Consider the following 22,497-nt stretch of genomic DNA (forward strand, 5'->3'; position numbering starts at 1 on the left):
CTGATGGCACTGAAGGAGTTCACCTGACCAGGTATCACAGACACCAATATACTTCACAGTCTGGCCTCCAGGGGGAGCTAAGGGCACTATGTATTAGGCCACTCCTCACAATCTGGTAAAACTGGGGGTTAGAGAGGAAGTTAGTCAGAAGCTGACTGGGTTGGAACCAGGCAACATCCTGTGGCAGAGGGTGTTGCAGGGGAAGATTCAGGGGGGTCCATGTCAGGGGTGGGATCCTGACAGAGGCATTGCGAACAGAAAGAATGTTACGGGACCGCGCCTGCACTTCGTTGTGGCGGTACCCCAAGAAAGGACAAGAAGCGAGGTTTATTGTGCTGAGTGAGAAACGAGATCAACGCAACAAGGAGAAACACCAGTAGGAGTCGTGCTGTAAGTCGAGGCAACATCCTACTGAGGCGCGCAGCCGGTGGCCGGAACGCCGAGGAAGTATTAAGCTCCAGGCCTTACTTCAAACCTACGGCAGGACAGTCAGTTATAGACGGGCTGTCTCACTCAAATCACCTAAGAAGACATAGGGGGCAACATTTGGAGAGGGGCGACTCTAGGGTCCCGGAAGACCTCCGAGCCTACCCATCATAAGGGTGCGTCCTAGCCATATCATCTGGGGGACGAAGCAGAACATCATAATCGAGTTGTGAGGGAACTTCAGAAACAGACACAACAGTTGTGGGGACTATCCCGTAAGCACAGCAGGGGAGGACCACAACACACAAGCGCTAGAAGGTAGGCACAGATTTCCACCTGCAAAGGGAACCCTGGAGGTGCCATCGGACCGGCCGGACTTGCGCAGCCCATTTAACCGTATTCCGGACTGAGGATCCTGAAGCCTTCAGTAAAGAGGTAAAGAGACTGCAACCTGGTGTCCTCGTTATTTACTGCGACCTGCACCGCACCACCACAACATCATCACCATCCACACCTTTCATTGGACGCCCCTCAGCAGGGTCACGGACCGGGTCTAGCCACCGTGACAACCCCAGAACAGAGACTCAGAGGCCCGGTACCGGGTGCCCCTCGGCCCTGCGGCAGTCGGGGCGCTCCAACTTGGCGTCACGAACAGGATCTACTTAAGCCTGAAGAATCAGGTCATGTGTGCCTTGGAACTGTGATTTATTGTGCTTGGACTGTGACTTATTGCAAAGACTGTGGATTGCCACTAGCCGCCAAAAGTTCCCGCCAAAACCGCCGCCATTACAGCGCTAAGGAGAGCGCAGGAGAAGAAGAAGGGCGTGGAAGTGGGCGTGAACAAGCTGAAGAGCGCGAAAGACAATGGCCGCCCAGTCTAAATATTTCGGCCCCTTGAGGACGTGTCCGTCAGCAGCCAAGATCCGCCTCCTGATCCTCAATGGTGGGCAGAGACAAAGAAAGCGAAACCGCCCACGAAGGAGAGAGCGGGAAAAGGACAAGGAAGAAGAAGTGAGCCGCGTGGGAGACGCCATGGCCAGCCGCCCGGAGCCGGAGCGTGGGGTCGGAGCAGAGGACCCCCAGCTACCCGGAGAGATACCGCGGCCAGGCATCACCTGTTGGCTCTGACTTCCTGCAGGCCGGAGTGGACGAGCTCAGCGACCAACTCCTGCAGACGCAGCTGAGCACTGAGGCCGGGTGGAAGAAGACCTTCATCGGGAGCCTCATCAGACGTCTGTCGGCAGCCTCGTCTGGTCCGGAGCAAGAAAGAAGTTCCAGCGCTCCGAAGCCAGAAAGCGAGATGCTGCAAACGGAGATGACAACGCCACAGCGCAAGGCCCTGCAACTAGCGTTCCAGACCCCAGCGGAGACGGAGCAGATCGGCACCGGAGGGACCGCATCTGAAGCAGGTATGAAGAACGACTCTGCCCCGCCAGCAGAGGCCCTGCTGTTAGGCCCCGTCGCGGCACCCCCTCTCCCTGGGACCTATAAACTCCAGCGCCTTACACCCTGGGATCAGGCCCCAGGTATGGAGCACTTCTTAAAGGCCCCGAGCTCGCCGATCACCTTGCCGGGCGAGGTCTATGCGGAGCTACGGCCGCCAGAGCGAGAGTAAAAATCAATGCCATGGATATGTAAATAGTTAACTGCTTGTTTCCCTTCTTTTTGCTGCTAATACCTGACTAGGGTTATTCTTAAAGGGATCCCTTAGTTTACCCGGGGTCCCTATTTTTGCCTTTTTGCTTTTGTTTCTCGTTCGTCATTGTTGAAAAGAACTGCTGGATCATGAACACTGCATGATTACAAACTTATTGTAAATAGTTTGCACCTTCTTAAAGGTGCCCTCTACTGGTTTTATAAAGAAAAGGACTCTTTGCGAAGAAACTGTTCCTGGAAGCAGTATCGGAGTCCTTGCTGTACACGAACTTGCAGCTTGAGAAGTTGCACTACCTCCGAGAGACTTGGTCCCTTCTTAAAGGGGACGCTCAACGGTAGCACTTAAAGTCGAATAATGCTTACATGTAAAAGTTATATGTAGTTAGCTAGTTAATTGTAAGAAATGTTTAATAATATGAAAATGAAGACAGGAAGTGAACCCGTACGGGGTTAGTCGGTGAGTCCTCCTAGGAGCCATACAGAGATGGCTCAGTGATCTTGAACTGAGAGAAGGTTGATAAGTTCTATACTGTGTATAGTAGCAGAAAGGCAGTAGGCCCGGGCGGAAAGGGGCGGTCCTGCAACAGAACGAGAGGCAGTAGGCCTGGGGCAGATAGACAGGCAGTCCTGCAGATGTAAGGATGGAAAATGAAGAAAAGTTGATTAGCCTTATAGTGTTTTATAAGAAGGTCTTTAGTGGATTCAGTGTGTACATCCTTAAAGGCAATGTTAAATTATTGTTCAAAAATTTGCACTTAGTAGAATACCCGGTTGGGTAAGAAAAGTTATTTATAGTATGTTATTTAAAGTATTTAACCATGTTTGTAACGTTCAAGTGTCCTCACCTCCCATAAAGGGAAGCTCTGTTCAAATTTGCTTATTGTTATTGCATTTCAAAATTGTATGTCTTTTTGCTGACATGTATTGTTGTTTTCTTCCCAGTCCAGGAGTACTGGATTTAACCGGGGGGGGAGTGCAGAGCCCCAGAGTCCTGGTCATTGCAGTACTGATTGTTGTGAATTCCGTTCTCGGGCTCCCTCCTGTGGTCGTGAATGGTACTTTGGTGAGTTCTGTCCTTGGACACCCTCTGGTGGCTTTGAGTGGAACTGCTGATCTTTGAGGTTGGCTTTCTCAGCTGCCCTCGTTTATTGCTTCTGCTCGCTTCCCTATTTAACTCTGCCCAGGTCGTTAGTTCATGCCAGCTGTCAATGTCTCAGTACTGGTTCAGATCTCTCTTGGAATTCTCAGATGACCTGACTACTCCAGCAGAAGCTAAGTCCTTGCTAGTCATTTGCTGTTCATTGGTTTTTGAATATATTTTTCAGTACATGCTATGTTTCAGTCCAGCCTGCTATTATGATATTTCCTTGCTAGCTGGAAGCTCTGGGGGTGCAGAGCTGCACCTCCACACCGTGAGTCGGTGTGGAGGTCTTTTTGCACACTCTGCGTGGTTTTTGTAGTTTTTTTTACTGACCGCATAGTTCCCTTTCCTATCCTCTGTCTTTCTAGAGAAGATTCGGCCTCCTTTGCTAAAATCTGTTTCATTCCTGTGTTTGTCACTTCCCACTTAACTCACAGTTAATATTTGTGGGGGGCTACCTTTACTTTGGGGAATTTCTCTGAGGCAAGGTAGGCTACTATTTCTATCTTTAGGGGTAGTTAGCTCTTAGGCTGTGAAGAGGCGTCTAGGGAGAGTTAAGTACGCTCCACGGCTATTTCTAGTGTGTGTGATAGGATTAGGGATTGCGGTCAGTAGAGTTACCACTTCCTCAGAGCTTGTGCCAGGTTTTCTGTTTTAACCATCAGGTCACTTTGGGTGCTCCTAACCACCAGGTCATAACAGTACAGCTGGACAACAAAGTGTTAATGCATCTCAAAAGATGGATAAGAGAAGTTCTGAGTCAATTTTTTTTTCTTTGCAGCTTGTTTTGTCTTTCTTTTCCCCTTAACCTCTGGGTGGTTCAGGACTCAGGTGTAGATATGGATATTCAAGGTTTGTCCTCTTGTATGGATCAACTCACTGCTAGGGTACAGAGTATTCAAGATTATGTAGTTCAGAATCCGATGTTAGACCCTAGAATTCCAATTCCTGATTTGTTTTCTGGGGATAGATCTAAATTTTTGAATTTCAAAAATAATTGCAGACTGTTTCTTGCTCTGAAACCCCGCTCCTCTGGTGATCCCATTCAGCAAGTAAAGATTATTATTTCTTTGTTGCGTGGTGACCCGCAAGACTGGGCATTCTCCCTTGAGCCAGGAAATCCTGCATTGCTTAATGTGGATGCATTTTTTCTGGTGCTTGGATTGCTTTATGACGAACCTAATTCTGTGGATCAGGCAGAAAAAATCTTGCTGACTCTATGTCAGGGTCAGGATGAGGCAGAAGTATATTGCCAGAAGTTTAGAAAGTGGTCTGTGCTTATTCAATGGAATGAGTGTGCCCTGGCAGCAATTTTCAGAAAGGGTCTTTCTGAAGCCCTTAAGGATGTTATGGTGGGGTTCCCCACGCCTGCTGGTCTGAATGAGTCAATGTCTTTGGCCATTCAGATTGATCGGCGTTTGCTCGAGCGCAAAGTTGTGCACCATTTGGCGGTGTCCTCTGAGCGGAGGCCTGAGCCTATGCAATGTGATAGGACTTTGACCAGAGCTGAACGGCAAGAACACAGACGTCAGAATGGGCTGTGTTTTTACTGTGGTGACTCCTCTCATGCTATCTCTGATTGTCCTAAGCGCACTAAGAGGTTCGCTAGGTCTGTCACCATTAGTACTTTGCAGCCTAAATTTCTCTTATCTGTTACTCTGATTTGCTCACTGTCATCCTACTCTGTTATGGCATTTGTGGATTCGGGCGCTGCCCTGAACTTGATGGACTTGGAGTTTGCCAGGCGCTGTGGTTTTTCCTTGGAGTCTTTGCAGAGTCCTATTCCCTTAAGGGGAATTGATGCTACGCCATTGGCCAAGAATAAACCTCAGTACTGGACTCAGCTGACCATGTACATGGCTCCCACTCATCAGGAAAATATCCGCTTTTTGGTGTTGCATAATTTGCATGATGTTGTCGTGTTGGGTTTGCCATGGTTACAGGTTCATAATCCAGTACTGGATTGGAAATCAATGTCTGTGTCTAGTTGCGGTTGTCAAGGGATACATGGTGATGTTCCTTTGATGTCAATTTCTTCTTCCACTCCTTCTGAAGTCCCTGAGTTTTTGTCGGATTACCAGGATGTATTTGATGAGCCCAAGTCCAGTGCCCTACCTCCTCATAGGGACTGTGATTGCGCTATTAATTTGATTCCTGGTAGTAAGTTCCCTAAGGGCCGACTGTTCAATTTATCTGTGCCAGAACATGCTGCTATGCGGAGTTATGTAAAGGAGTCCTTGGAGAAAGGGCATATTCGCCCTTCTTCGTCGCCGTTGGGAGCAGGGTTCTTTTTTGTGGCCAAGAAGGATGGCTCTCTGAGACCCTGTTTAGATTACCGACTTCTCAATAAAATCACGGTCAAATTTCAGTACCCTTTGCCTCTGTTGTCTGATTTGTTTGCTCGGATTAAGGGGGCTAGTTGGTTTACCAAGATTGAGCTTCGAGGGGCGTATAATCTTGTGCGTATTAAACAGGGCGATGAATGGAAAACAGCATTTAATACGCCCGAGGGCCATTTTGAGTACCTGGTGATGCCATTCGGGCTTTCTAATGCTCCATCTGTGTTTCAGTCCTTTATGCACGACATCTTCCGGAAGTATCTGGATAGGTTCATGATCGTATATTTGGATGATATTTTGGCCTTTTCGGATGATTGGGAGTCTCATGTAAGGCAGGTCAGGATGGTGTTCCAGGTCCTTCGTGCTAATGCGTTGTTTGTGAAGGGCTCTAAATGCCTCTTTGGAGTTCAGAAGGTTTCCTTTTTGGGCTTCAATTTTTCACCTTCTACTATCGAGATGGATCCTGTCAAAGTTCAGGCCATTTATGATTGGACTCAACCTACATCTGTGAAGAGTCTTCAGAAGTTCCTGGGCTTTGCTAATTTTTACCGTCGCTTCATCGCTAATTTTTTTAGTGTGGTTAAACCTTTGACTGATTTGACGAAGAAAGGCGCTGATGTGGTGAATTGGTCCCCTGCGGCCGTTGAGGCCTTTCAGGAGCTTAAACGTCGTTTTACTTCGGCCCCTGTGTTGCGTCAGCCAGATGTTTTTCTCCCTTTTCAGGTCGAGGTTGATGCTTCTGAGATTGGGGCAGGGGCTGTTTTGTCACAGAGAAGTTCTGATGGCTCCTTGATGAAGCCGTGTGCTTTCTTTTCTAGAAAGTTTTCGCCTGCCAAGCGTAATTATGATGTCGGCAATCGGGAGTAGTTGGCTATGAAGTGGGCATTTGAGGAGTGGCGACATTGGCTTGAGGGAGCCAAACATCGCGTGGTGGTCCTGACTGATCACAAGAATCTGACTTACCTCGAGTCCACCAAGCGGTTGAACCCTAGACAGGCTCGATGGTCACTGTTTTTCTCCCGTTTTGATTTTGTGGTCTCATACCTTCCGGGATCTAAGAATGTGAAGGCTGATGTCCTTTCTAGGAGTTTTTTGCCTGATTCTCCGGGAGTCCCTGAGCCGGTTGGTATTCTTAAAGAGGGGGTGATTCTGTCTGCCATCTCCCCTGATTTGCGGCGGGTGCTGCAGGAGTTTCAGGCTGATAGACCTGACCGCTGCCCAGTGGAGAAACTGTTTGTCCCTGATAGATGGACTAGTAGGGTTAATTCTGAGGTTCATTGTTCAGTGTTGGCTGGTCATCCTGGGATTTTTGGTACCAGAGATTTGGTTGCCAGGTCCTTTTGGTGGCCTTCCTTGTCACGGGATGTGCGTTCTTTTGTGCAGTCCTGTGGGACTTGTGCTCGGGCCAAACCTTGCTGTTCTCGTGCCAGTGGGTTGCTTTTGCCTTTGCCTTTGCCTGTCCCGAAGAGGCCTTGGACACATATTTCCATGGATTTTATTTCTGATCTTCCTGTCTCTCAAAGGATGTCTGTCATCTGGGTGGTTTGTGATCGGTTTTCTAAGATGGTCCATTTGGTACCCTTGCCTAAATTGCCTTCCTCCTCTGATTTGGTTCCATTATTTTTTCAGCATGTGGTTCGTTTGCATGGCATTCCGGAGAACATTGTGTCGGACTGAGGTTCCCAATTTGTTTCTAGGTTTTGGCGGTCCTTTTGTGCTAAGATGGGCATTGATTTATCTTTTTCTTCAGCGTTCCAGTCTCAGACAAATGGCCAAACCGAACTAACCAATCAGACCTTGGAAACCTATCTGAGATGCTTTGTTTCTTCTGATCAGGATGATTGGGTGACCTTCTTGCCATTGGCCAAGTTCGCCCTTAATAATCGGGCTAGTTCTGCTACTTTGTTTTCGCCTTTTTTTTGTAATTCTGGTTTTCATCCTCGTTTTTCTTCAGGGTAGGTTGAGTCTTCTGACTGTCCTGGTGTGGATTCTGTGGTGGACAGGTTGCAACAAATTTGGACTCACGTGGTGGACAATTTGACGTTGTCTCAGGAGAGGGCGCAACGTTTTGCTAACCGCCGTCGCTGTGTTGGTCCCCGACTTCGTGTTGGGGATTTGGTTTGGTTGTCTTCTCGTTATGTTCCTATGAAGGTTTCTTCTCCTAAGTTCAAGCCTCATTTCATTGGTCCTTATAAGATTTCTGAAATTATCAATCCTGTGTTGTTTCGTTTGGCCCTTCCAACTTCTTTTGCCAACCATAATGTGTTCCATAGGTCGTTGTTGCGGAGATATGTGGCGCCTATGGTTCCTTCCGTTGATCCTCCTGCTCCGGTGTTGGTTGAGGGGGAGTTGGAGTATGTGGTGGAGAAGATTTTAGATTCTCGTATTTCGAGACGGAAGCTTCAGTACCTGGTTAAATGGAAGGGCTATGGTCAGGAGGATAATTCCTGGGTTGTTGCCTCCGATGTCCATGCTGCCGATTTGGTTCGTGCCTTTCATTTGGCTCGTCCTGATCGGCCTGGGGGCTCTGGTGAGGGTTCGGTGACCCCTCCTAAAGGGGGGGGTACTGTTGTGAATTCCGTTCTCGGGCTCCCTCCTGTGGTCATGAATGGTACTTTGGTGAGTTCTGTCCTTGGACACCCTCTGGTGGCTTTGAGTGGAACTGCTGATCTTTGAGGTTGGCTTTCTCAGCTGCCCTCGTTTATTGCTTCTGCTCGCTTCCCTATTTAACTCTGCCCAGGTCGTTAGTTCATGCCAGCTGTCATTGTCTCAGTACTGGTTCAGATCTCTCTTGGAATTCTCAGATGACCTGACTACTCCAGCAGAAGCTAAGTCCTTGCTAGTCATTTGCTGTTCATTGGTTTTTGAATATATTTTTCAGTACATGCTATGTTTCAGTCCAGCCTGCTATTATGATATTTCCTTGCTAGCTGGAAGCTCTGGGGGTGCAGAGCTGCACCTCCACACCGTGAGTCGGTGTGGAGGTCTTTTTGCACACTCTGCGTGGTTTTTGTAGTTTTTTTTACTGACCGCATAGTTCCCTTTCCTATCCTCTGTCTTTCTAGAGAAGATTCGGCCTCCTTTGCTAAAATCTGTTTCATTCCTGTGTTTGTCACTTCCCACTTAACTCACAGTTAATATTTGTGGGGGGCTACCTTTACTTTGGGGAATTTCTCTGAGGCAAGGTAGGCTACTATTTCTATCTTTAGGGGTAGTTAGCTCTTAGGCTGTGAAGAGGCGTCTAGGAAGAGTTAGGTACGCTCCACGGCTATTTCTAGTGTGTGTGATAGGATTAGGGATTGCAGTCAGTAGAGTTACCACTTCCTCAGAGCTTGTCCCAGGTTTTCTGTTTTAACCATCAGGTCACTTCGGGTGCTCCTAACCACCAGGTCATAACAACTGATGCTCCGCCGCTAAGGGGGGCTATGGTACGTCTGATGGCACTGAAGGAGTTCACCTGACCAGGTATCACAGACACCAATACACTTCACAGTCTGGCCTCCAGGGGGAGCTAAGGGCACTATGTATTAGGCCACTCCTCACAATCTGGTAAAACTGGGGGTTAGAGAGGAAGTTAGTCAGAAGCTGACTGGGTTGGAACCAGGCAACATCCTGTGGCAGAGGGTGTTGCAGGGGAAGATTCAGGGGGGTCCCTGTCAGGGGTGGGATCCTGACAGAGGCCTAGCGAACAGAAAGAATGTTACGGGACCGCGCCTGCACTTCGTTGCGGCGGTACTCCAAGAAAGGACAAGAAGCGAGGTTTATTGTGCTGAGTGAGAAACGAGATCAACGCAACAAGGAGAAACACCAGTAGGAGTCGTGCTGTAAGACGAGGCAACATCCTACTGAGGCGCGCAGCCGGTGGCCGGAACGCCGAGGAAGTATTAAGCTCCAGGCCTTACTTCAAACCTACGGCAGGACAGTCAGTTATAGGCGGGCTGTCTCACTCAAATCACCTAAGAAGATATAGGGGGCAACATTTGGAGAGGGGCGACTCTAGGGTCCCGGAAGACCTCCGAGCCTACCCGTCATACGGGTGCGTCCTAGCCATATCATCTGGGGGACGAAGCAGAACATCATAATCGAGTTGTGAGGGAACTTCAGAAACAGACACAACAGTTGTGGGGACTATCCCGTAAGCACAGCAGGGGAGGACCACAACACACAAGCGCTAGAAGGTAGGCACAGATTTCCACCTGCAAAGGGAACCCTGGAGGTGCCATCGGACCGGCCGGAGTTGCACAGCCCGGTTAACCGTATTCCGGACTGAGGATCCCGAAGCCTTCAGTAAAGAGGTAAAGAGACTGCAACCTGGTGTCCTCGTTATTTACTGCGACCTGCACCGCACCACCACAACATCATCACCATCCACACCTTTCATTGGACGCCTGTCATGGTTCCCAATGGCAAGGGAACGTCAGAGAACTTAAATAACAGACTAGCTCTTGGGTGATGGAATCTCGAGCTGACCGTGAGCTAAACCTATCACACAACTAACAGTGGCCGGGTTACGTACCTACGTTTTATCCCTAGATGCCCAGCGCCAGCCGGAGAACTAACTAACCCTATTAGAGGAAAAAACAGACCTGGCTTACCTCTAGGGAAATTCCCCCAAAAAGGAGACAGAAGCCCCCCACATATATTGACGGTGAGTTCAGAGGAAAAGACATACGCAGTATGAAGGTAGGTTCAGCAAAGCGAGGTCCGCTTACTAGATAGTAAGAAGATACAATAGGGAACTTCACGGTCAGCTGAAAACCCTATTAAAATACCATCCAGAAATTACTTTAAGACTCATGTGTCAACTCATGACACCGGAGTGGTAATTTCGGCCCACAAGAGCTTCCAGCTACAGAAACATAACATAACTGTGAACTGGAACAAAAATGCAAACAAACTTAGGACTAAGAGTCCAACTTAGCTGATAGTAGTCTAGAAGCAGGAACATGCAACAGAAAGGCTCTGGTTACATTGATGGCCGGCACTAGAATAACTGAGCAGCAAGGCTAAATAGGATACTCCCATATCCTGATGGAAACAGGTGAACAGAGAAAGTGAAGCACACAAGTCCAGTACCACCAGTGACCACCGGGGGAGCCCGAAAACCAAATTCACAACAGTACCCCACCCTCAAGGAGGGGGCACCGAACCCTCACAAGAACCACCAGGGCGATCAGGATGAGCCCTATGAAAGGCACGGACCAAATCAGAGGCATGAACATCAGAGGCTGTCACCAAAGAATTATCCTCCTGACCGTAGCCCTTCCACTTGACCAGATACTGAAGTTTCCGTCTGGAAACATGGGAGTCCAAGATCTTCTCCACAACGTACTCCAATTCACCCTCAACCAACACCGGAGCGGGAGGCTCAACGGAAGGCACAACCGGTACCTCATACCTGCGCAATAATGACCGATGGAAGACATTATGGATAGAAAAAGATGCCGGGAGGTCCAATCGAAAGGACACAGGGTTAAGAATCTCCAAAATCTTATACGGGCCGATGAACCGAGGCTTAAACTTAGGAGAAGAAACCCTCATAGGGACAAAACGAGAAGACAACCACACCAAGTCCCCAACACGAAGACGAGGACCAACACGACGACGGCGGTTAGCAAAATGCCGAGTCTTCTCCTGGGACAACTCCAAATTGTCCACCACCTGTCCCCAAATCCGATGCAACCTATCCACCACAGTATCCACTCCAGGACAATCCGAAGACTCCACCTGACCAGAAGAAAAGCGAGGATGAAACCCCGAATTGCAAAAGAAAGGAGAAACCAAAGTGGCAGAACTAGCCCGATTATTGAGGGCAAACTCCGCCAACGGCAAAAAGGCAACCCAGTCATCCTGATCCGCAGACACAAAACACCTCAAATAAGTCTCCAAGGTCTGATTAGTTCGCCCAGTCTGGCCATTAGTCTGAGGATGGAACGCAGACGAAAAAGACAAATCACTGCCCATCCTAGCACAGAACGCCCGCCAAAATCTAGACACGAACTGGGTCCCCCTGTCAGAAACGATATTCTCCGGAATACCATGCAAGCGAACCACATTTTGAAAAAACAGAGGAACCAACTCGGAAGAGGACGGCAACTTAGGCAAGGGCACCAAATGAACCATCTTTGAAAAACGGTCACACACCACCCAGATGACAGACATTTTCTGAGAAACAGGGAGATCAGAAATAAAATCCATAGAGATGTGAGTCCAAGGCCTCTTTGGAATAGGCAAAGATAACAACAATCCGCTAGCCCGAGAACAACAAGGTTTGGCCCGAGCACAAACATCACAAGACTGCACAAAAACTCGTACATCTCGAGACAGAGAAGGCCACCAGAAGGACCTAGCCACCAAATCCCTGGTATCAAAGATCCCGGGATGACCTGCCAACGCAGAAGAATGAACCTCCGAGATGACTCTACTGGTCCAATCATCAGGAACAAACAGTCTACCAGGCGGGCAACGATCAGGTCTATCCGCCTGAAACTCCTGCAAAGCCCGTCGCAGGTCTGGGGAAACAGCAGATAATATCACCCCATCCTTAAGGATACCTGTAGGTTCAGAATCACCAGGGAAATCAGGCTCAAAACTCCTAGAAAGGTCATCCGCCTTCACATTTTTAGGACCTGGTAAGTATGAGACCACAAAATTAAACCGAGAGAAAAACAATGACCAGCGCGCCTGTCTAGGATTCAGGCGCCTGGCAGACTCAAGATAAATCAAATTCTTGTGATCGGTCAATACCACCACCTGATGTCTAGCCCCCTCAAGCCAATGACGCCACTCCTCAAAAGCCCACTTCATAGCCAAAAGCTCCCGATTACCAATATCATAATTTCGCTCGGCGGGCGAAAATTTTTGAGAGAAGAACGCACAAGGTCTCATCACGGAGCAATCGGAACTTTTCTGCGACAAGACCGCCCCAGCTCCGATCTCGGAAGCATCGACCTCAACCTGAAAAGGAAGAGTAACATCAGGCTGACGCAACACAGGGGCGGAAGAAAAGCGGCGCTTAAGCTCCCGAAAGGCCTCCACAGCAGCAGGGGACCAATCAGCAACATCAGCACCCTTTTTGGTCAAATCAGTCAAAGGTTTAGCAACATCAGAAAAACCAGTTATAAATCGACGATAAAAATTAGCAAAGCCCAAAAATTTCTGAAGGCTCTTAAGCGAAGAAGGTTGCGTCCAATCACAAATAGCCCGAACCTTGACAGGATCCATCTCAATGGAAGAGGGGGAAAAAATGTACCCCAAAAAAGAAATCTTTTGAACCCCAAAAATACACTTAGAACCCTTCACACACAAGGAATTAGCCCGCAAAACCTGAAAAACCCTCCTGACCTGTTGGACATGAGAATCCCAGTCATCCGAAAAAATCAAAATATCATCCAGATACACGATCATGAATTTATCCAAATATTCCCAGAAAATGTCATGCATAAAGGACTGAAAGACTGAAGGGGCATTTGAAAGACCAAAAGGCATTACTAAATACTCAAAATGGCCCTCGGGCGTATTAAATGCGGTTTTCCACTCATCCCCCTGCTTAATTCGCACCAAATTATACGCCCCACGGAGATCAATCTTAGAGAACCACTTAGCCCCTTTTATTCGAGCAAACAAATCAGTCAGCAGTGGCAGAGGATACTGATATCTGACTGTAATTTTATTCAAGAGTCGATAATCAATACACGGCCTCAAAGAGCCATCTTTTTTAGATACAAAGAAAAAAACGGCTCCTAAGGGAGATGAAGAAGGACGAATATGTCCCTTTTCCAGGGACTCCTTAATATATTCTTAATATATTCTCGCATAGCAGCATGTTCAGGTACAGATAGATTAAATAAACGACCCTTTGGAAATTTACTGCCCGGAATCAGATCTATGGTACAATCGCAATCTCTGTGAGGAGGTAGTGAACCAAGCTTAGGCTCCTCAAAAACATCACGATAATCAGATAAAAATTCCGGAATCTCAGAGGGAATAGATGACGAAATGGAAACCAAAGGTACGTCCCCATGAGCCCCCTGACATCCCCAACTTAACACAGACATTGCTTTCCAGTCAAGAACTGGGTTATGAGATTGTAACCATGGCAATCCGAGCACCAAAACATCATGTAGATTGTACAACGCAAGGAAGCGAATCGTCTCCTGATGGTCTGGATTCATACGCATAGTCACTTGTGTCCAGTATTGTGGTTTATTACTAGCCAATGGTGTAGAGTCAATACCCTTCAGAGGTATAGGAACTTCCAGAGGCTCTAGATCAAACCCACAGCGCCTGGCAAAGGACCAATCCATGAGACTCAAAGCGGCGCCAGAGTCGACATAGGCATCCGCGGTAATTGACGATAATGAACAAATCAAGGTCACAGACAAAATAAACTTAGACTGTAAAGTGCCAATTGAAATAGACTTATCAACCTTTTTTGTACGTTTAGAGCATGCTGATATAACATGAGTTGAATCACCACAATAGAAGCACAACCCATTTTTTCGCCTTAAAATTCTGCCGTTCGCTTCTGGACAGAATTCTATCACATTGCATATTTTCTGGAGCCTTCTCAGAAGACACCGCCAAATGGTGCACAGGTTTGCGCTCCCGCAAACGCCGATCAATCTGAATAGCCATTGTCATGGACTCATTCAGACCTGTAGGTGCAGGGAACCCCACCATAACATCTTTAATGGCATCAGAGAGACCCTCTCTGAAATTCGCCGCCAGGGCGCACTCATTCCACTGAGTAAGCACAGACCATTTACAAAATTTTTGGCAGTATATTTCAGCTTCATCTTGCCCTTGAGATAGGGCCATCAAGGCTTTTTCAGCCTGAATCTCTAAGTTAGGTTCCTCATAAAGCAACCCCAAAGCCAGAAAAAACGCATCCACATTGAGCAACGCAGGATCCCCGGGTGCCAATGCAAATGCCCAGTCTTGAGGGTCACCCCGCAGCAAGGAAATTACTATCCTAACCTGCTGTGCGGGATCTCCAGCGGAGCGAGATCTCAGGGAAAGAAATAATTTACAATTATTTTTGAAATTCAGGAAACGAGATCTATTCCCGGAGAAAAATTCTGGTATAGGAATTCTAGGTTCAGATATAGGAGCATGAATAACAAAATCCTGTAAATTTTGAACCTTCGTAGCAAGATTATTCAAACCTGTAGCCGAACTCTGAGGATCCATTTTACTCAGGTGAGATCAGAGCCATTCAAGGATTAGAAGGAGAGAGAGAGGCAAAGGCTGCAATTAGAGCAGAAATGCAACTGAGTAAACTATAGAGCAAGCTCAGAAGAAAAAAAAAAAAAAAATCTGCAGACTTCTTTTTCTCTCCTTTCTTCTGCCAACGGTTTTAACCCTTGGCCGGCCATACTGTCATGGTTCCCAATGGCAAGGGAACGTCAGAGAACTTAAATAACAGACTAGCTCTTGGGTGATGGAATCTCGAGCTGACCGTGAGCTAAACCTATCACACAACTAACAGTGGCCGGGTGACGTACCTACGTTTTATCCCTAGACGCCCAGCGCCAGCCGGAGAACTAACTAACCCTATTAGAGGAAAAAACAGACCTGGCTTACCTCTAGGGAAATTCCCCCAAAAAGGAGACAGAAGCCCCCCACATATATTGACGGTGAGTTCAGAGGAAAAGACATACGCAGTATGAAGGTAGGTTCAGCAAAGCGAGGTCCGCTTACTAGATAGTAAGAAGATACAATAGGGAACTTCACGGTCAGCTGAAAACCCTATTAAAATACCATCCAGAAATTACTTTAAGACTCATGTGTCAACTCATGACACCGGAGTGGTAATTTCGGCCCACAAGAGCTTCCAGCTACAGAAACATAACATAACTGTGAACTGGAACAAAAATGCAAACAAACTTAGGACTAAGAGTCCAACTTAGCTGATAGTAGTCTAGAAGCAGGAACATGCAACAGAAAGGCTCTGGTTACATTGATGGCCGGCACTAGAATAACTGAGCAGCAAGGCTAAATAGGATACTCCCATATCCTGATGGAAACAGGTGAACAGAGAAAGTGAAGCACACAAGTCCAGTACCACCAGTGACCACCGGGGGAGCCCGAAAACCAAATTCACAACAGACGCCCCTCAGCAGGGTCACGGACTGGGTCTAGCCACCGTGACAACGCCAGAACAGAGACTCAGAGGCCTGGTACCGCGTGCCCCTCGGCCCTGCGGCAGTGGGGGCGCTCCACGTCACATCCGGCCTTAGCTATATACACAATGAAATATGGTACGTCCTATACATTTTATGGGGATATTCTTCCACTCGGACACTATTTTTCCACTCTTCTCTTCCTCTTCCTACTCATTTTGGATTGTGTGCAGATTTTTGGCTGTTATCCACTGCCTATTTAAGCCCTCTTGGCCCTCCACTTATTATCAACTCATGATTGACCGATTGCATCTTTATTGTATATACTTTGGTTGTTTACTCTGTATTTTATACTTATGTTGTATATTTTTATATTTACCGTATTTACTCGAGTATAAGCCGACCCGAGTATAAGCCGACTCCCCTAATTTTGCCACAAAAAACTGTGAAAACGTAATGACTAGTGTTGAGCGATACCGTCCGATACTTGAAAGTATCGGTATCGGAAAGTATCGGCCGATACCGGCAAAATATCGGATCCAATCCGATACCGATACCCGATACCAATACAAGTCAATGGGACTCATGTATCGGACGGTATTCCTGATGGTTCCCAGGGTCTGAAGGAGAGGAAACTCTCCTTCAGGCCCTGGGAACCATATAAATGTGTAAAAGAAAGAATTAAAATAAAAAATATCGCTATACTCACCTGTCCGACGCAGCCGGGACTTCAGCGAGGGAACCGGCAGCGTTGTTTGTTTAAAATTCGCGCTATTACTTGGTTACGTGAATTCCCGGCTTGTGATTGGTCAGGTCGGCCATGTTGCCGGGACGCGGACCAATCACAGCAAGCCGTGACGAAATTAAAATGGGCGCGTGTCCAGCCTCCCGTGACGTCACGGCTTGTGATTGGTTGCGCCGCGGTCAACCAATCACAAGCCGGGAGGCTGGACGCGCTCATTTTAAAATGGGCGCGTGTCCAGCCTCCCGTGACGTCACGGCTTGTGATTGGTTGCGCCGCGGTCAACCAATCACAAGCCGGGAGGCTGGACGCGCTCATTTTAAAATGGGCGCGTGTCCAGCCTCCCGTGACGTCACGGCTTGTGATTGGTCAGGGCGGCCATATTGCCGGGACGCGGACCAATCACAGCAAGCCGTGACGTAATTTCGTCACGGCTTGCTGTGATTGGTCCGCGTCCCGGCAACGTGGCCGACCTGACCAATCACAAACCGGGAATTCACGTAACCAAGTAATAGCGCGAATTTTAAACAAACAACGCTGCCGGTTCCCTCGCTGAAGTCCCGGCTGCGTCGGAGAGGTGAGTATAGCGATATTTTTTATTTTAATTCTCTCTTTTACACATTTTAACATTAATGTTGTTGCGATACCCGATACCCGATACCATAAGAGTATCGGAATCCCGGTATCGGAATTCCGATACAGCAAGTATCGGCCGATACCCGATACTTGCAGCATCGGAATGCTCAACACTAGTAATGACTCGAGTATAAGCCTAGGGTTGGAAATGCAGCAGCTACCGGTAAATGTCAAAAGTAAAAATAGATACCAATAAAAGTAAAATTAATTGAGACCAGTAGGGTAAGTGTTTTTGAATATCCATATTGAATCAGGAGCCCCATTTAATGCTCCATAAAGTTTATGATGGCCCCATAAGATGCTCCATATTAAAATATGCCCCATATAATCCTGCATAAAGGTTAATAATGGCCCCATAAGATGCTCCATAGACACATTTGCCCAATATAATGCTGCACAAATGTTGACTATGGCCCCATAAGATGCTCTATAAAGATATTTGCCCCATATAGTGCTGCACAAACATTGATTATGGCCCCATAAGATGCTCCATACAGACACTTGCCCCATATAAAGCTCCACACATGTTAATTATGGCCCCATAAGATGCTCCATAAAGATATTTGCCCCATATAGTGCTGCACAAACGTTATGGCCCCATAAGATACTCCATACAGACATTTGCCCCATATAGTACTGCACAAACGTTAATTATGTCCCCATAAGATACTCCATATAGACACTTGCCCCATATAGTGCTGCACAAACGTTGATTATGGCCCCATACAGACACTGGCCCCATACAGACACTTGCCTTATATAGTGCTGCACAAACGTTGATTATGGCCCCTACAGACACTTGCCCCATATAGTGCTGCACAAACGTTGATTATGGCCCCATACAGACACTAGCCCCATATAGTGCTGCACAAACATTGATTATGGCCCCATCAGACACTTGCCCCATATAGTGCTGCACAAACGTTGATTATGGCCCCATACAGACACTTGCCCCATATAGTGCTGCACAAACGTTGATTATGGCCCCATAAGATGCTCCATACAGACACTTGCCCCATATAATGCTGCACAAATGTTATGGCCCCATAAGATGCTCCATACAGACACTTGCCCCATTTGCTGTTGCTGCGATAAAAAAAATTCACATTCTCACCTCTCGTCGCTCAGGCCTCCGGCACTTTCAATATTCACCTGACTTCGTTCCGGCGCCACTCCATCTTCAGCGTCTTCTGCACTGACATTCAGTCAGAGGGCGCGCACTATCCACGTCATCGCACACTCTGACCTGAGCATTACTGCAAAAGATGCTGAAGACGGAGCGGCGCCCGGAATGGGGAGCAGGTGAATATCACGCAGCGCTCCTCCTCCCCATTATACTCACCTGCTCCTAGCGCTGTGTAGTCCCTGGTTCCCCAGCGCCGCAGCTTCTTCCTGTACTGAGCAGTTACCGTTACCGCTCATTGCAGTAATGAATATGCGGCTCCACCCCTATGGGAGGTGGCGCAGCATATTCATTACTGTAATGAGCGGTACCATGTGACCGCTCAGTACAGGAAGAAGCTGGGGCGCCGGGGAGCCAGGGACCTGCAGGGATCGCGCCAGGAGCAGGTGAGTATAATTAGACAGCCCCCGCTCCCCCTCCCCTGCCGACCCCTGGGTATGACTCGAGTATAAGCCGAGAGGGGTACTTTCAGCCCCAAAAAATGGGCTGAAAATCTCGGCTTATACACGAGTATATACGGTATGTTGTATATTTTTTTATTACATTTTGTAGTAACTGAACAAGGTTGTATATGAACCGAAACGTTTTGTGTATACTGCAAAATAAATCCTTCTCTTCAAGCATCCTTAAGTTGTGTGCTAAGTTATATTTATTATGTGCTTGGCTTGGGAGCCTAACTTTAGCACCACTCTGTAGCTGTGCTCAAGGTGTTTTTTCACATATATAGTTTCCCTTACGTGTATAGCACGCTACGTGGTCATGTCCACTACTACCACATTTTCTTACAACCCAGAGGAAACGGTCCTTCGGCAATGACCAAACCTGGAGCATGCAGATATATGAGGGCTGTCATGGAAATATCACACTGGCAAATATGTGGCCAGTTTTTTTTTAAATGCCAAATAGTGCTATATATATATATATATATATATATATATATATATATATATATATATAATTAGAGTAACAGACAGCAAAAACAGTGGCAAAACGGCCTACAATGCCCAAACTTGGAGCTCGTATATATATGAGGGGTATCACGGAAATATCACTCTGGCTAATATGTGGCCTTCTTATATTTTTTTATGCTAAATAGTGCTGTATATAATTTGAGTAACAGACAGCAAAAAAAAGTGGTACACCGGCCTACAATGCCCAAACTTGGAGCACGCAGATATATGAGGGATGTCACGGAAACACCACACTGGCAAATATGTGGCCTTTTTATATTTTTTTATGCTAAATAGTGTTGTATATAATTAGAGAAACAGCAAAAAAGTGTTACACCGGCCTACAGTGCCCAAACATGGAGCACGCAGTTATATGAGGGCCGTCAAGGAAATACCACACTGGCAAATATGTAGCCTTTTTGTATTTTTTTATGCTAAATAGTGCTGTATATAATTAGAATATCAGACAGCAAAAAAGTGGTACACCGGCCTACAATGACCAATCTTGGAGCATGCAGATATATGAGGACTGTCACGGAAATACCACACTGGCAAATATGTGGCCTCTATTTTTTAAAATGCCAAATAGTGCTGTATATAATTAGAGTAACAAACAGTAAAAAAAAGTGGTACACCGGCCTACAATGCCCAAACTTGGAGCACGCAGATATATGAGGGCTGTCACGGAAATACCACACTGGCAAATATGTGGCCTTTTTATATTTTTTTAAGCTAAATAGTGCTGTATATAATTAGAGTAACAGACAGCAAAAACAGTGGCAATACGGCCTAAAATGCAAAAACTTGGAGCACTCAGATATATGAGGCCTTTTTTGGTGAATTTCAAACACCAAAAAAAGAAAAGTGGCACAAGGCTAGCACACACAACTATGCTACGTATGCCTGACAAACTATGGTTTTTATACAGGTCTCAGTCTGACAGAACAAACTGTATATTTAACCCCTTTCTGCCATTGGACGTACTATTCCGTCCATGTGTGGTGGGCCCTACTTCTCAAGGACGGAATAGTACGTCCAGCGCGATCAGCCGCCCTCGCGGGGGTAGCGCAGCCGATCGCGGCCGAGTGTCAGCTGACTATCATAGCTGACATCCGGCACTATGTGCCAGGAGTGGTCAAGGACCGCTCCGGCACATTAACCCCCGGCACACTGCGATCAAACATGATCGCAGTGGTCTGACGGTATAGTGAAGCATCGCGCAGGTAGGGGGCTCCCTGCGTGCTTCCCTAAGACGATCGGTACAACATCGCCTTGTACCGAGCGTCTCCTCCCTGCAAGCCCCGGATCCAAAATGGCCGAGGTGCTGCATCCGGGTCCTGCAGGGAGATGGCTTCACAGCGCCTGCTCAGAGCAGGTGCCAGGAAGCCTCCAGCAGTGCACATCAGATCGCCGATCTGACACAATGCACAGCAAAGTGTCAGATCAGTGATCTGTCACCTTTCTGTGATCTCATTAGGGTTAGGGCTAGGGTTATGGTTAGGGCTAGGGCTAGGGTTAGGGTTAGAGTTAGGGCTAGGGTTAGGGTTGGGGCAAGGGTTAGGGCTACAGTTAGGGTTGGGGCTAAAGTTAGGGTTAGGGTTGGGGCTAAAGTTAGGGTTGGGGCTAAAGTTAGGGTTTGGATTACATTTACAGCTGGGAATAGGGTTGGGATTAGGGTTAGGAGTGTGTCAGGGTTAGGGGTGTGGTTAGGGTTACCGTTGAGATTAGGGATAGGGATGTGTTTGGATTAGGGTTTCAGTTATAATTGGGGGGTTTCCACTGTTTAGGCACATCAGGGGCTCTCCAAACACGACATGGCGCCCGATCTCAATTCCAGCCAATTCTGGGTTGAAAAAGTAAAACAGTGCTCCCTCCCTTCCAAGCTCTCCCGTGCGCCCAAACAGGGGTTTACCCCAACATATGGGGTATCAGCGTACTCAGGACACATTGGACAACAACTTTTGGGGTCCAATTTTTCCTGTTACCCTTGGGAAAATACAAAACTGGGGGCTAAAAAATAATTAGATTTTTTATTTTCACGGCTCTGCGTTATAAACTGTAGTGAAACACTTGGGGGTTCAAAGCTCTCACAACACATCTAGATGAGTTCCTTAAGGGGTCTACTTTCCAAAATGGTGCCACTTGTGGGGGGTTTCAATGTTTAGGCACATCAGGGGCTCTCCAAACGCAATATGGCGTCCCATCTCAATTCCAGTCAATTTTGCATTGAAAAGTCAAACGGCGCTCCTTCCCTTCCGAGCTCTGCCATGCGCCCAAACAGTGGTTTACCCCCACATATGGGGTATCAGCGTACTCAGGACAAATTGTACAACAAATTTGTGGGTCCATTTTCTCCTGTTACCCTTGGTAAAATAAAACAAATTGGAGCTGAATTAAATTTTTTGTGTAAAAAAGTTAAATGTTCATTTTTTTTTAAACATTCCAAAAATTCCTGTGAAACACCTGAAGGGTTAATAAACTTCTTGAATGTGGTCTTGTGCACCTTGAGGGGTGCAGGTTTTAGAATGGTGTCACACTTGGGTATTTTCTATCATATAGACCCCTCAAAATGACTTCAAATGAGATGTAGTCCCCCCAAAAAAATGGTGTTGTAAAAATGAGAAATTGCTGGTCAACTTTTAACCCTTATAACTCCCTAACAGAAAAAAACTTTGGTTCCAAAATTGTGCTGATGTAAAGTAGACATGTGGAAAATGTTACTTATTAAGTATTTTGTGTGACATATCTCTGTGATTTAATTGTATAGAAATTCAAATTTGGAAAATTGTGAAATTTTCAAAATTTTCGCCAAATTTCCGTTTTTTTCACAAATAAATGCAGGTAATATCAAATAAATTTTACCACTATCATAAAGTACAATATGTCACGAGAAAACAGTGTCAGATTCACCGGGATCCATTGAAGCATTCCAGAGTTATAACCTCATAAAGGGACAGTGGTCTGAATTGTAAAAATTGGCCCGGTCATTAACGTGCAAACCACCCTTGGGGGTAAAAGGGTTAAATTTTGGGGGTGAATTTTGGGGAAAAAAAATGCAACTAGGTATATAGTAAAGAAGCTGCAGCACCAGCAAACAGTTATGGAGCTTTGGGAGGGATGCAGTGGGAGTAATGGGTGCACATACAGTGCCTGAAGGCCTTGCACTAATGTGGATATGCTGTGCCCTGCCTACCTAGCAATATCGGGACCCACGAATTAGCCCTAAAAAGGACTGTTGGTTTCTCAGGAGTTGTGGATTTAAGAGTTGCAGACCTACACTAAGGCCATGTGCACACGTTC

Source organism: Ranitomeya variabilis, chromosome 1, assembly GCF_051348905.1.
Source record: "Ranitomeya variabilis isolate aRanVar5 chromosome 1, aRanVar5.hap1, whole genome shotgun sequence".
NCBI lineage: Eukaryota > Metazoa > Chordata > Amphibia > Anura > Dendrobatidae > Ranitomeya > Ranitomeya variabilis.